We start from the raw sequence: 16091 nt of genomic DNA on the forward strand, positions 1-16091 counted from the left end.
GAAGTATGTAATGATTGCATGGAAAGATAAAGACAATACCCTAATAGTTGAAGTTTCATTTATTGCTCATTTAATCTTACTTGCTTTTTCAGCCTGTAGGAATATGAAAATTGCATTTTATTGTTTGAAATCTGAGGTTTACTATATACATATTTCTAAGTTTAGTTCAATCACTAAGTTACATATTTTATATATATGGAAGACAAAGTAAAAAAAAAAAAGGATAGTGCATTTCCCTCCATCCAGTTAGATAATGGAGGCGTGCCAATTTAAATTTCAGTAACCACAACAGCTACTTCAGCCACCAATTTAAGATGGGTTCTGGTTTCATGTAGAAGAAATGAGATTTTAGAAGTCATCCAGTCTAAAGTAGGGGTTTAGGATTTTCCTGTAATCTATAGGCTGAGATAAACACCAGCCTGAGGCTATTCACACTGGTTTTATGATAAACAAGGCAGTTTGCATCATTCTCTCTTTTTATTGAGAATAAACAGCTCAGACAGCTTCCTAGTTTATATCAGGAACTTCACTGCTATTAGCAGGAGCTAAAACCCAGCCAGCCATCATGGTCTCTTAAGGAGGATTTTAGCATAAATTTCTATGCAAAAATAATTTACATGCAAAAATATTTACACTATTCTGATTATAATGAAAACCTTGGAATAATGGGATATATGACATAGGAAAAGCATGAAAGTACCCCTTCAAGACTGACAGATTAATTCTTAGAGGTCCAAGGCTTAAGGGAAAAACAGTTTTATTTTTTATGAAGTAAACTCAGGAAAAAAAGCAGGACAGAAATCTACATCTAGCACAGGAAATCCCTGAGGCAAAGAAAGAAACAACCTGCAACATTTGAACAACCACATCTCCAGCAGCAGCCCAAAGGCTGGGACTACAGAAATCCTGGACATGAGATGTAATGAGTTACAGAGACAGAGCTCCCAGCCAGTGTGAGAATTCACCTGTGGGGAATTCTGAATGAGTTAAAGATAGAATCTCTGAGTTGTTTTTGATGATGGGGTTTATTTTTCTTCTGCATAGGCTGGAAGGGTGAGCTCAGCTCACATCCTCACTGCTTGGCTCAGAAGGCCACAAGACCCTCAGTTACAAGACATTTAAGGAGTTATTGACCAATAAAACACTGCCAACAAGGATATTTATGGTTTTGACCCAATCCTTCAATATTTTGTCTTATGGACCCATGCTACAGTGTGAGCTTTCTTAACCAATCATGTTATGACACACAAGCCTACAGTGCTGCGTTCTAAACTCCTTGCTTACCTCTGTAACTACTTTTATTTTTTCTATATCTTAAACTCTAAAACTCTGAACTTTACTTAGCTTGATGTGTCTCTGCTTTAAACCGTAAATTCACATTCTGGCTTCCAGCACCTGGGTTTGGGAGCCTTTTCCAAGGTCTCAGATCAAATCCTGGGTTTAATTCTAAGCTTTGGAAGCATTTTCCAAGGTCTCAGATCAAATCCTGGCTTTAATTCTAAGCTTTGGCTTACAAAGCCAAAGTCCTGAGAGTTCCCTGCATTTCAGATTCCAACAAGCCCACCTGGAAGTTTGGAACCACGGAGTGGGAGGACACGGCAGCTTTATCATTTATGGGCAGAGAGCTCCAACCCTCAGCTACTTTGAACAGGAGCTGATCTGAAGAGGACCTGGATGCCAAGCAGGCCACTGAAACCTCCCACATCCAATTTATTACTGTACTCTGAACACAGGGATGGAAAACAGGTGGAGAGAAGGGAGAAATAAAAGGGGAGGAGAAGCAACTCCCCAGTTGGAGGGGGTATGGGATTACCAAATGCCTCCTTGTCTCCTTGCTAGACAAAGCTGACTTTTTCCACAGTGAGTGAAGATAGCAAGCATTAAAATGCTACCAAACCAAGAAGAGTTGGAGCAAAGGATGAGGGGGAATCAAGGGTGTGTTGATAAAAGCAAACACACCGGCAAGGAAACATGCAGGGGAAGATGGTGCGTGTTACTCACGGAATAGTAAAGGAGCTGACATGAACTTCAAGAAACCATCAAGGAAAGATCAAAGTGTAAATAAGATCATAGAGGTCCTGCTTTATTTTTACAACTTGTTTTATGTGTCTTTTATGTGTGGAGAAAATAAATAAATAATCTTTCCTTTGAACCTTAATAAAGTCACAGATCCCAGGAACAGAAGGGCTGAGAGGTAGCAATCCCTGTTGTTCCAACAAGAGAAACAAGGGGTCTGTCCCCAGAGACTCCTCCTCTAAAATGTGGGATCATTCACCTACAAAAGCATGGCTCTGAGTCATAAAAAAGAATGTTTACTCTAGCAGATAAAAGTAGAACAAATCAGGCATCATTGGAAGAGCAAAGCAGCAAGTTTGTTTTTTCTGAAATGAGTGTGTATTAATGAGATGGATTCTTTAATACACAAAAGCTGTAAAGGCACGGGTATCTTTCCAAGGGCAGCATTGTGTCTTTAATGAGTAGACATTGGGCTTTATTTAGCAATCTCTGGGCACAATTCTGAGCACAGCCACCTTTTTGGGCTCTGAGTTGAGCATCTGAGGATGATGAAGAGCCCCTTAGAGCTTCTGGATTGTTTATATGAAGGTATTCTCTACTCCTCAACACACACCTTATCAGTTTCACACCATGGACATGCCATGTGGTTGTCCTGGTCTCTGTACAAAATCAGCAATCTAGGATTTGATAACCTCCAAATGATTTTGCCCTCTGAGATATGAGAAGCATTTGGAAGCTCTGGGTTCCTGTTGAGTGTGAAGCAGGTTTGTCTGAGTGTGCAGACCCTTCACATCTCCATCCCCAGCCCAAACAAAACCAGATACTGCTGGCAATCCATTGTGGCAACAATCCAGCACACAATGTTGTGCATCACACACCACGATTTGGAGCAGATCTACTTAAAACCAGCCTGATACTAATGGCCTGCAAGGATTTGACTGTAAAGACTTCCACTTTTTACAGTACTGATAGGGCAGAATTATTATATTATTAATATAATATAATATAATATAATATAATATAATATAATATAATATAATTAACATAATATAATAATATATTATATATAATATATATAATATAATAATATATTATTATTATATATAATAATATATTGTCATTAAAGAACTATAATATATAATATATTTTATTATATATTTCTATATATTATTATACTATGTTATATATTATTATATTATATATTATATATATATCTGATAGGGCAGAATTGATATTATTAATATAATATATAATATATTTTATTATATATTTCTATATATTATTATACTATGTTATATATTATTATATTATATATTATATGATTATGAATTATAATGGACAATAATAACAAGAATATGAATTATTATTATTATTATTATTACTACTACTACTACTACTACTACTACTACTATTATTATTTAGATTGTGGCAAAGTTTAAAAATTTCCCCAGTGAAATTCTTAGTAAAACACCATAGGGGAAAAACTACTGCAAAAATGAAGAAGAGCAACAGAAACCAAGCAGTGGTGAAACACTGACAAAAAGACACAACCTGGGGTGAATCTAATGGAGTCTGGCAGATGTTCATTCTCACAGTACAATTCCTGGAAACCCACCCACCCCCAGAGCCTTTTTCCCAATTCTCTCAGCCATTGCACAGTGCCACTAGCTTGGGCAACTGTGGACATAAATGTGACACTAGTGGTGGAGCTCTCAGGGGTTAATCTCAATTTAGAGAAATCAAATTAAAGTACAGAAGTCAGGCATGTAACAATTGCTTAGCAAAATAATTTTGAAAATACTCTAATTGTGAAAATCAGCCACTCTACAAAAGTACTGTAACAATGGGACCCTGGGCTGGGGAAAGTGTTTTTCCATGAGCCAAAATAAAAGGCCAAGCAGAATGAAACAAAGAATGAAACTGGTGAAGGGATGAAGAGCCCATGACATCACAGAGTATTTTAAAAGTACAGATACAATTCTTTCTGATATTATCACATATTCTTGTTGAATTCAGCAAGAAGCTGCCTTCCAATATCTAAAAGTATTTGTTTATGAGATTATTTTAGCCCTCCCAGCAGATCTCATTTAGTGTATGCTGTTTATTATAATTGACTTAAGAGGTCTCATGTATCACTTTTTAGTTCACCAGGGCTTTGTTAGACAACCATTTAATATTTTGACCTGGCTAAAATAAATATTCCCACAGATATTTGATTCTGGAGAAGCACAAAACAGAACTACTGACAAAAATGACATTCATAACTAGTTCTACTCAAACAGAGATATAGCCCTGAATGCAATTTAAAAATTAATTTTGGACATAATTTTGTGTGGTTTGCCAGAAATGAAAAGCACTCCCAGAAAAAAAAAGTGAAATTTGTCATGAGCCTAAAGAGATTTTAAGTAAAGAGCTCCAGGAATGGAGACAGACCTATCAACTACTTTTGAAGAAGTTGAATTTTTAACCTATAGCTAGAATGACCACTAGCTAGCTCTTGTGAATTATGGTGCTTCAAGAGCAGTTTGACCCAAATTTTAATTCTTTAACATATCTATTAATTCTATTTTCCCAGTATTCATACCTGAGCATAGATCAGACTGGAGGAGATTCTACCAGGCTTCCCTAGAGCCAGATTTTACTGATCTAACACTGACTAAGGAAAGACATCTACATACAGAAAATAAGGAAATTTACCCAGAAGCTGCAGTCTGACCAACTTTGACAAAATCTGACTCTGTAGTTTACAGATGTCTCTGCACGAGAGTTGGCTACAGAACAGGAGGTCCTATCAGAACTACCACAAGAAGAAAGCATTAATATGTCATAAATGTGTAAATAATTTGTCACTTTCTTAAAAGCTGTTGCATGAAGAGGCACAAAAAAAAGGAAATACAAATTTTCAAAACTGAACGCATTCATTTCTGGATACAAAATTCCAATTAATCAAGAAAGTGATGTTGTATGGCCATCTGGTCAGACAGGGGATGGAATAAAGAGATTCTTTTCACCACAAAATATGCTGGCTATGTCAGGAATGAGCTGGGATGACCTGGCAGGAGATAAATCAGGTGCTGTCTGTCTCAGAGGCACGTTGAGAGGGGCTAAGCCCATCATGGTCCTTGACTGCCCACAGAGGAGAAATGCCAGGGCAGGCTGGTACCAGGGGTGGTTCTGGCTCCTGGGAGGATTCTCCTACACAGCAGAGGATTCTCCTACACAGCAGAGGATTCTCCTGCACATCAGAGCAGTGGCTGGGCCTCAGGTGTCTGAGCACAGCTCTCCCTGGCACAAGGGACATCACTGTGCCTCTGATGTGGGACAGCTTGTGGGAATCCTAAGGGTCAACAACCAAACCTATAAAAACCTGGGTTTTTCTGAGTGAAAACCTAAAATCACTTAATGCTGAACGAGATAAAACTGGAATTTAAAGTCATCACTTAATTAGTCTTTCCATAATAGCTCTGGATTGATTCTCAGAATAATTTCCCAGTTCTTTTCGTTAATAGAGAAGTTCTTCCCCTGTGCCTTCATCACCTTCAGGTACCTGCAAAAATATTTGCAAGTTAAGGATGCAAATTAAACAATTAATTCTCAGTAATCATTTGGCTGCATTTACCTTTTAATTTAGATCTAGAGAAGCACTGTCAAGGCAAACATCTCAGCCATCCCCAGTTTCCATACTCCATCTCACCCTGCAGTCTTGGGACTGGATTCCTTTTGTCTGAGCAGCAAGACACCTGATGTTCTCCAACCACAAATAAGATATTCTTATCACACATTCTTATCAGATATTCTTAGATCACATGTGAGACAGCCAAACAGAAGCTACCAAACTGCTCTGAGCACTGCAGGAGCAGCAGCATTCACTCCTTGGCTCTCTGGAGTCTCTGGGTGAGTCTTTGCTGGACAAATACGATGTCTGAGAACTCCTAGAATTTCTCCAAGACTTTTTGGCTTAAAAGAAATTAAGGATGGGTTTGAAAATGCCATAGATGTTGTTATTGAAAGCAAAAGTTAGCATTAAAATCTTCTTAATATTTGGTTCACTACAAAGTTCTATACTAGTGTATAAAAAATTACCAAGTGTAAAGAGGCTTCTTGTTTGTAAGACAGATATTATAAAGTATGTCAGCTGCATGAGCTTAACATTCCTTAAATATAAAAGATATTTTGCAAATTTTAACTTCTGTCACCTCATAGTTCAGGCTCAGAGCAACTATTACCTTTTCATATGAAAAACTGCATAATGGTGTTTTAGGCAGAATGACTGAAACAATGCAAGGCCAACAGAAATTCAGAGCTTTCTCTGTCTGAGTACTGAGCTTCAAATAATATATTTGAATATTTATAATAGAATATAATATAGTATAATATAGTATGATATAGTATGATAGAATAGAATTAGAATAGTATGATAGAATATAATATAGTATGATATGATATGATAGAATAGAATATGATATGATATATGATATGATATAAAATGATATATAATAGAATAGAATAAAATAGAATATATAATAGAGTATAGTATAATATAGTATAATATAGTATGATAGACTATAATATAGTATGATATGATATAATATAATATAATATAATATAATATAATATAATATAATATAATATAATATATAAAATATAATATAATACAATATAATATAATATAATATAATATAATATAATATAATATAATATAATTAATATAATATAATATAATATAATATATATGATACAATACAATATAAACAATATGATATGATGCAATAGAACGCAATTAATTTAATGTTTTATATTCATATATAAATGCTGACACCTTTAGATGTTTTATAGATAAGGATTTCTGCTCTGCACAGTAATGCCTTTCATAAATGCAGTGGTCACGCTTTGCACTTTTTTTAAATTTTTAAAAATTTTTTACTTTTCCAACCTGCCAAAATGGGAAGTGTATTTCAGTTGTGTGCACGCTGTGATTTTATTTTGCATCACTTCCCAAAAGACAGGCATAGCCACGCCTTGCACCAGCACATCTCAGAACCCGAAATGTCTCAGAACTGAAAAACAAGATGTGCTCAGCCCTAGGACCACCCTGACCCAGGACCTTCTGCAGCCCAGACCAAAGGACCCAAAGGAATCTCTCCAGAGGGAAGGAAAAAAAAAAGTGTTAAAAAACCAGTATATCATACTACATCATATTATATTATACTATATTATACTTGGAGAGTGCCTCATGCAAGCACTAGAGTCAAATATGGCTGTATTATTGCCAGAACCATCCACATACTGAGAGCTCTGTGACCTTTAACATTTAAGTTAATAAAAGGATTCTTTTAAGAGAGGGAAAACAAGTCTTCATTCTAAGCAATTTCATTTTTCTTTCTATGTCTCTATTTTCCCTTCAGGTTACAGCATCCAGGAAGAAGAAAAATATTAGATAAAATTAATCCATCTACTGCTAGACAGAGCCTAATGTATTCAGAAAAGATCCAGACTATTTTCTCTATCAATGAGTGCATAGAACAAGAACACCAAAAATCTAGATTTTTAAAATGTACTTTTTGGTTCAGAAGAAAATTTAAACACTGCAGTCCTTCAAATATGCCTGATCCAGAGCATGACTGTCTGTTTAAATCCCTTCCTGTAGAACAAATTCATTTAGAGTAAAACTTGTTTAAGGGACAATTTTCTGTAAAAGGTGAAATACACAAACCAAAACAGGCACACAGATCACACAGAAAGTTTATTCTTCAGAGATAATTATATAGATAAAGTGAAAATTCAAGTTTAAAGTCTTCCAGTTTGTTTCAGAACTGGAAACTATGGAAGTGGGATGGAAACCATTTCTTTGTTGTTTTCAATAAGAGCATACCTTGCACAAATCTATACACACATATATATCTGTGTGCATTAAAACAGAAAGGGTAACTCCATTTCCAGATGGAAGTCTCTATTCTTTCAGCTCTATGTTCCCAGTTTACCTTTTCAGTTGTACTTGATAACTATTATTACTGATGTCTTAATGAAGGGATGGGACTGGTTTTGGGCTAAAAACCATTTATTGCTCAGATAAACATCAGCCTCAGAGGCTGGGAGATTTTAGAGGAGCAAGAACTCAGCCATAGCTCAGAGCAGTCACAAGTTTTTTCATTACAAGGCAATACAGAACTTTCTAACCCAATGGAAAGCTGCCACCAAGTTTGTTTTGTTTTTCTAACCTATCACCTTGACTTCATTCTGCTGCACTGTGGATACTTGTGTCCAGTGGGCTGCTATGACATGTACACACACATGTGCTCCTCTTATAACATCTGAACTCTTGTACAATTACATTACTGCACTAAAAACCCTTCACAACCTTACCCAATGCAGTTTCTCACTTACTTAAGGCATATTCTTACTTACAACTATAGAAACATAAGTTTATGATTTTTCTGCTTTATTTCTGTGGACTTTTATTTTTACATCAACCCAAGCTTCTTCCAAGGCTGCAAATCAAACCCTCCAGTGTCTGTGGAAGTTTCTGTATTTCCATTTCATACAATCAGGAGAATCAGGCCATTGCAGGGAAACTCTCATCAAAATTTAAAGTCAGTGCAATAATTACATTAAAGAAACAATGCCACTTGATGAAGAATCCCAGATAAGCAGTGCAGGCCTTGCTGCATGAAGAACTACGAGGTTTGGTACTAAAACTAAACTGTGACACTTATGGGTGTTTGGAATTCACCTAAACCTCTCTGTGGAGCTATAAATGCACAGAAGTATAAAGCAGTATAAATACTATCTGGCTGTATCTATCTATAGATAAAAATAATACCTAGTTATAAATTCTGTCTCTATAGTATAACTACATAATTATTTTTAATGGCACACTAAAGATACTTTGTATGGAAATCAGAGGCAAAGCACCTCATCCCAGAGCCAAAGCAAGATCCCTGTTCTCCAAAGCACCTGATCCCTGCCCTCCAAACCAGGATCCCTATTCACCAAACCAGGATCCCTGTTCTCCAGACCAGAATCCTTATTCTCCAAACCATGATCCCTGCTCTCCAAACCATGATCCCAGCTCTCCAAACCAGGATCCCTGCTCTCCAAACCAGGATCCTTATTCTCCAAACCAGGATCCCTGCTCTGCAAACCAGGATCCCTATTCACTAAACCAGGATCCCAGCTCTCCAAACCATGATCCTTATTCTCCAAAGCAGGATCCCTGTTCTCCAAACCAGGATCCCTGCTCTCCAAACCAGGATCCCTTCTTTCCAAACCAGGATCCCTGCTCTCCAAACCAGGATCCCTGTTCTCCAGACCAGGATCCTTATTCTCCAAACCAGGATCCCAGCTCTCCAAACCATGATCCTTATTCTCCAAAGCAGGATCCCTGTTCTCCAAACCAGCATCCCTTTTCACCAAACCAGGATCCCTGCTCTCCAGACCAGGATCCCAGCTCTCCAAACCAGGATCCTTATTCTCCAAACCAGGATCCCAGCTCTCCAAACCAGGATCCCAGCTCTCCAAACCAGGATCCCTGTTCTCCAAACCAGGATCCCTGCTGTCCAAACCAGCATCCCTGTTCTCCAAACCAGGATCCTTATTCTCCAAACCAGGATCCCAGCTCTCCAAACCAGGATCCCAGCTCTCCAAAGCAGGATCCCAGCTCTCCAAACCAGGATCCCTGCTCTCCAAAGCAGGATCCCTGCTCTCCAAAGCAGGATCCCAGCTCTCCACACCAGGATCCCTGCTCTCCAAACCAGCATTCCCTTTTCACCAAACCAGGATCCCAGCTCTCCAAACCAGGATCCCTGCTCTCCAGACCAGGATCCTGCTCTCCCAGCCAGGATCCCTGCTCTCCACACCAGGACCCTGCTCTCCCAAGCACCTGATCCCTGCTCTCCCAGCCAGGATCCCTGCTCTCCCAGCCAGGATCCCCATTCCCTGCAGACATGAGCTCATGCCTTGGCATTCCAGAGCATCCCTGGCCCTTCTCACCCTCCAGCCTGTGAGAGCAGGCTCAGGAGGATTAGAGGGGCTGTGCTGCACAGCACTTATGACAGGAATGCTCTGGGAGCCCTGCTCCTCCTTTTATCTCCCTCTCTGCTGACCACACCAAACGCTGCTCCACCTGTGGGATGGTTTGGTCATGTATGATCTAATTAGAGGCAGTCTGCACACATACAATGCTCCATTCAGTGGGGTTTGGGATGGAGAGCCAGATGTGTCTGTGCTGGGCAAGTGGTTAGACAGGAATTTACTGGGGGCTGGAGGGAGGGAGGGCAATGCACAGTGAAATAAACTTTTTACCTTTTTTGTAACATACTAAGGAATAACTGTGAACCAGACAACAATGGCATCAAGAGCAGCCGTAAATCAGATGTCAAATTTGCCCCAAAACCCAATAAATAACATCTCATTTAGCAGCTCAGCTCACATTTCCTCATCTACCCACCCACCTTTTATTTTATTAATAAACAATTCACCCTGTGAGGTGTTAGTGACCTGAATAATCCTTATTATGTGAGTTTTCTTCATTTCATATGGAAAAAATTCTCAAGAGAAAGACATTTGAAAACACACATGTTGAGACTGGTTGTTGCAGCATTCAAGTCTGATGGAAGGTATTTCTATAACTGGATGTATTTTAAATAAATTTAGAAAAAAATATAATTGAAATGCAGTGATTGAACATGAGCATGCGCATGATATTTTAAACAAAAACTATTCAAACCCTATTCCTGCTGAAATCAATAGCAGGGTTCTCTTGGGAGACATAATAAGTCCAAAAATGTAGTGCTGATGTTTGTGTAAAATACATTTGATTCAATCTGGGACTCTTGTTTATAGTGTGAAATCTTTTTCAGCATATTACAACGTCCCCATCATAAATACCTCAAGAGACTACAATTCTGAACCAAAACAAAATCATAAATGCTTCTTGATGGTGGGTTTTTCTTATTGGTTACTTCAAGCCTTCCAAAGACTAAATGTTCACAGAACCAAAGAAAGCAAAGCAAAGTTTCCTACCTGCTGAAGTGATCTACTGGCAGGGAATCTCCTTCTTGTACAGTTTTGAGATTAGAAGTCTTCCCCTGACCGAAAAAAAAAAAAAAAAAAAAAGAAAAACTTTTGACAGAGAGTATTAAAATTTTTTTAAGAATATTCGCTCCACACTCAAACCAGGCATAACACAGAGGTGCACTGAGGTAGTGTCAAAATTAAAAAAATAACTGTAGGCTTATTTTCTTACTGATTTGTTCAGGAAAACATGAATGTTAACAACCTATGTGTGTATTGGTAGGTAAATATTTTAGCTTCAGCCAACAGTTTATTCTGTATACGTATAAAGAGTATAATACGTATAAAGAGTATAATCTCTGATTATGGATTGTGGTTTTGTGAAACAAATCTCCAAATATGACAGTACAGGTCTAATTTCCAGTCTGTGTTGCTATGTAGGTGCCACAATCACATGAAGATATAATGCAAACAAAATAACCAGATAATTAACTTGCAACATCTGCACTCTATTCCTCAGATGTTCCCAGGCTTGTTCTGATAGTCACAGATTTCCTTATTCTCTCTGAAAAGTTTCTGAAAGAAAACACCAAAACTGAGCACCTGTGACTGATTTTAACTCTGAGGAAGACCTCACATCATAAATATTTCACTGCCTGTAACGCTTAGCTAGAGCATTTTCATCAGAAATAAAGAGGTTATTATCTCCATTTTCTGAGGGTTCACTGCCTGCTTTCTGGAGACTTCACCAGAAACAGCTGTCAAACCTCACTGCCACATTCTGACCTGCATAAAACCTCTTGTTGTCTTCTCCAGTTTAGAAATGCAGCTTTTTTTGTTTCTTCAAAGCCAAGCCTGAAAGAACTACAGTTTGTGACAGAGCAAAATGCTTTAATACCAAAAGGAAAAATTCTGCTTTTAGAATTAGGCTTTCCTGAAACAGATAGATCCAATGGCAAGTTGGTTTCCTGAGGGATAACAAGGAATTTTGTAGGTATATGAATAATGCCCAGTATTCAGTACAATCATTTGCCATAGGAAACAATATCTAAAACTTGGATATTCTCTCTGTGGAAGATTGAAGAAAGCAAAAGAAGACATAAGCTCTGCCTTTATGCAAGACTTACAGAAATAAGATGCAGAGTTCTTACTACAGCAATGAAACTGCTGAAAGAAGAAAAGCCAGGCTAGGCTGAAAGTTAAGACAGCAAATTACAAAACTGCTTCCAAAATGTCCATAAAGCTGACCCAAATCCAGAAAAATGCTCCTGTTCTCTTCCTTGAGCTTGATAACCTCCAGAGCAGGAATCCAGCACTGTTTTAAGCGCTGCAGAGCAAACCTTGTTTTGTAAAATTCACCCTGAATTATTTTAGCTCTCCCACATCTATCCATTGGTCAAAGGGGATAGACACACCCACATCTAAAGTGCTATTAATCAAGGAATTTTATAGAATATCTATCTGTCAAAGGAAGGTTGATTACAGGACAGGTTAATAGACTGTATTTTTCTGGGAAAACATGTGAGGCAGTACTCTTCAAGGTCATAGAATGTAATTTTCCAAAAGTAAATTAAGTCTATATATATATATATATATATTATAATGTCCTGCTCACTGACTTTTAAACTAGTTAGTGAAATGGATTGACAACTTTTATATATTTTAACAACTTCAAGTGAAAAAACTATTACAAACCCTTTCTAAGCTCTCCTCCCAAATGATTTCCATAAATGTCACCCATGCAAAACCATAACAGGAATGTAGCCTAATTTTGAACAAAGTCACTTCAGAATGCATATGATGCGACCAAACAGAAGCCAAGATATTTTTAACCAAGTTAGGAGACCATATCAATATTGAAATATTCCTCTGCTTACAAATCCTGCAGTGGTTTGGTGGCTGTGGGACACCCTGGTTTGTACCTACAGCTACACAAAATCCCTGTTCTTTGCCTGTAAGAGTGGAGGATTTCAGGAGGTGACTCCAGAGCTTTGGGCAGCTGCTTGCAATTCATCTCTCTGATTCCTCAGGGTTTTGGCTTTTTTATGTTTCCTATTCTGTGCTGCTTTAGTGTGTGGGTCTGAGCTTCACATTCAGGGATGGTGAGCTCTGTGCACAGAGCGAGGAGACAAAACAATTCCTGCTCCAGCTGGGCACCAAGGACAAATGATCCCAATCTCAGCCCCAGAGCACAAACCCCGTGGGCTGCAGAGAGAAAAACAAGCAGGGTGGGACTGCAGGGGCTAAAGCTGGAATGGGACAATGAACTGCAAGATGCAAATGGAGCAGAACTGATCCAAGGGAGAGAGCCCGGGAGCGCTGGTGCATTTTGGGGCCATTTTGGTTCATCTTGGGTGCAGCCCTGGCTGGGCTCTGGTGCTGCCCAAGGTGGATCCATGGAGGAGATGCTTTGAATCAATCCCTGCTTGATTCTTTAGCTCTGCCCAGTCCCTGTTCTAGGTCAGCCTGCACAAGGCATCAACTCAAGCTCCTCACCTGAGCAGTTCAATTGCAAGAATTGCAGGAGGAGCTGAGGTTGGTGTCACACCTCTCAGACTTCTCCTCACAAACCTACAGAACAATGGGAATCTGCTGTTCCAAACTGGGGAGGACACACAATTCAATGAGTAACTTCTATACAAAAATTAATTTCTAATATACATGCATGGTTATGTTTTATTTCTCCAGAGAAAGAGGCATAACCACATGCAAAACCGCAATTTAGAGTAGCAAATGCAAAGAATAAACACAGTTTTTCTCCCCCTTTATCTTGCATTTTGTAGGCAATCACATAAATCACCAGTAATTATACACTTACAATGATCTTTAATAACTGGAAAAAACACATTCATTACTTCCACAATTTGTGATTTACAATCTCTGTATTCACAGAAAAATGACATAAATTCAAATGAAATAACAAAACCAGAGTTCTTTAACTTCCAGAGAACTTATATGTATTAGCTATTTAGCACATATTCTTTCGGTTTTCATGAACATATTTTAAATTTTTTAAATATATATCATGCCATATTTTCATTGTGAGAATATATATAAGAAAATATATCTAAAATAGAATATAAATAATATATAAATACTAAGAATATTTTATATAGATAATATATTTTTATATATTATATTGTGTTCTGATATATATTTTATATAATATTATATATTAATATATTACATTATATAGATAAATATATGTTATATATAATATAGATATAGATATAGATATAGATGATATAGATATAGATATAGATATAGATATAGATATAGATATAGATATAGATATAGATAGATATAGATATAGATATAGATATAGATATAGATATAGATATAGATAGATATAGATAGATATAGATAGATATAGATATAGATTTTTTTGAAGAATTGGGAAGGGCAAGACAATGTCTCAAATCAAGGAAAAATAGAAGGGATTTAAATACAGGGAAAATCATCACTATCATTCTTTCAAATATCAAGCTTACCCTACATTCCTTAGAACAAAATAAAGGATCCTTTCCTGTGGGTAATGCTTCTATCTGACACAGTAACCATGTAGTTCCAGTTTAGAATTTACATTTTTGTAAATATAGCTGATCATGTTAACTGTGTGATCATCACCATCCCAATGTTCCATTTTGCAAACCACTGGGATATGCAAATGGAATTGGCCTCCAGAAAGGGCAAACATCAGCAGGCTGCTCAAAAGAGGGACACTTACCAAAAATAAACCCAAAAAAACCAGTCCAAATACTGTCAGAACTGCAGAACTTTCAGGTTCCAGAATTGCAGTCACTGCCCAGTTATACAAGTTAAGCATAGCAGCACAACCAAAGTATGGAAACATAAAAATTTGATTCTCATTAGGAAATGCGAGCTGTACATTTGCAAACACAAAATACTGGGACTGCTTGAACTGGTGTCTGCAGCTGTCTCTGTTTGTGTTCCTAAATTCATTTCTCATGAGTAATTGTGCATCTAACTCAAAGAAAATGAGCTTACATATGCCATTAGTTTTAATGGCTCAGGAGAAATAACTGGGCTAGATTGTGCATGGCAGCCAAGGAGTGATGGCTGTGTATTGTGTGGGCAGGCACCTGATTGCACTGCAGAGGGAAAACACAAAACACACACATCATGCTCACACACACAACCATGTTCACACCAGCAAGGCAGCCAGCAAGTCCTGAACTGAGATTATTCAGTCCTGAGCCCTGGGATTTTTCAGTTTTATTTACCCCACTTTCTTTTTTTTAAAGGACAGCATAACACACTACTGAAGGGAAATCTTTTCCAGCTGCTGGAGCAGATTCTTCTTTATTACTACATTATTATGCCTTATTCTATTCCCTTATAGGTCTCAATCAAGAAAACACAAAACCTAGAGGTTCCTGCATATCAAGAAGAATATGAACATTGCTACACAGTCATCAACCCAACCCAGCCCAGCCCAGCTGTCTCTGGCACTGACCCTTGCCACAAAACAAAGGTAACAGGACTCAAGGATAGCTTGCAAAAGTGACTTCTGGAATTCCATTAACTCAGAAGGAAAAAAAAAATGTAATTAGCCCTGTGTTGGAATCCTGTTGTTTATCTATTTTATGCATGGGTGTTTTTATAATGTTTTATTTTCATCTTAATTGAGCTACTGTTTGTTATTTTTACCTGAAATAAAATATCTGTAGTCTTTTTGAAGACAAAGCTTTAAGCCTTTTTTTAACTATGGCTTTCTTTCCTAAACCTGTGGGAAAAAAAAAGAAGTTTCAGATGGTGGTGTTACTATAACAGCATTGCAGTATTTTGCTACTAATTTTATACAGTGTCATTTTCCTTCCTACTTCCTCCCATTAATCTCACTTACTTCACCTATAGGGATCCCTAGATGATTTTATCAATTTTTGAGTTGGTAATTCTTAAATTGCAAAAACAATGCAAATAATTCTTTCCATGTGATCACCTTTTCTATTAATGCATTTAATTTGTTATCATTATATCCATTTCCTTAATTTCAATAGGTTTCTCTGGTCTTCTATGATTAATGTCCAGCCTTAATCACA

Source organism: Agelaius phoeniceus, chromosome 6 (assembly GCF_051311805.1).
Source record: "Agelaius phoeniceus isolate bAgePho1 chromosome 6, bAgePho1.hap1, whole genome shotgun sequence".
Classification (NCBI taxonomy): domain Eukaryota; kingdom Metazoa; phylum Chordata; class Aves; order Passeriformes; family Icteridae; genus Agelaius; species Agelaius phoeniceus.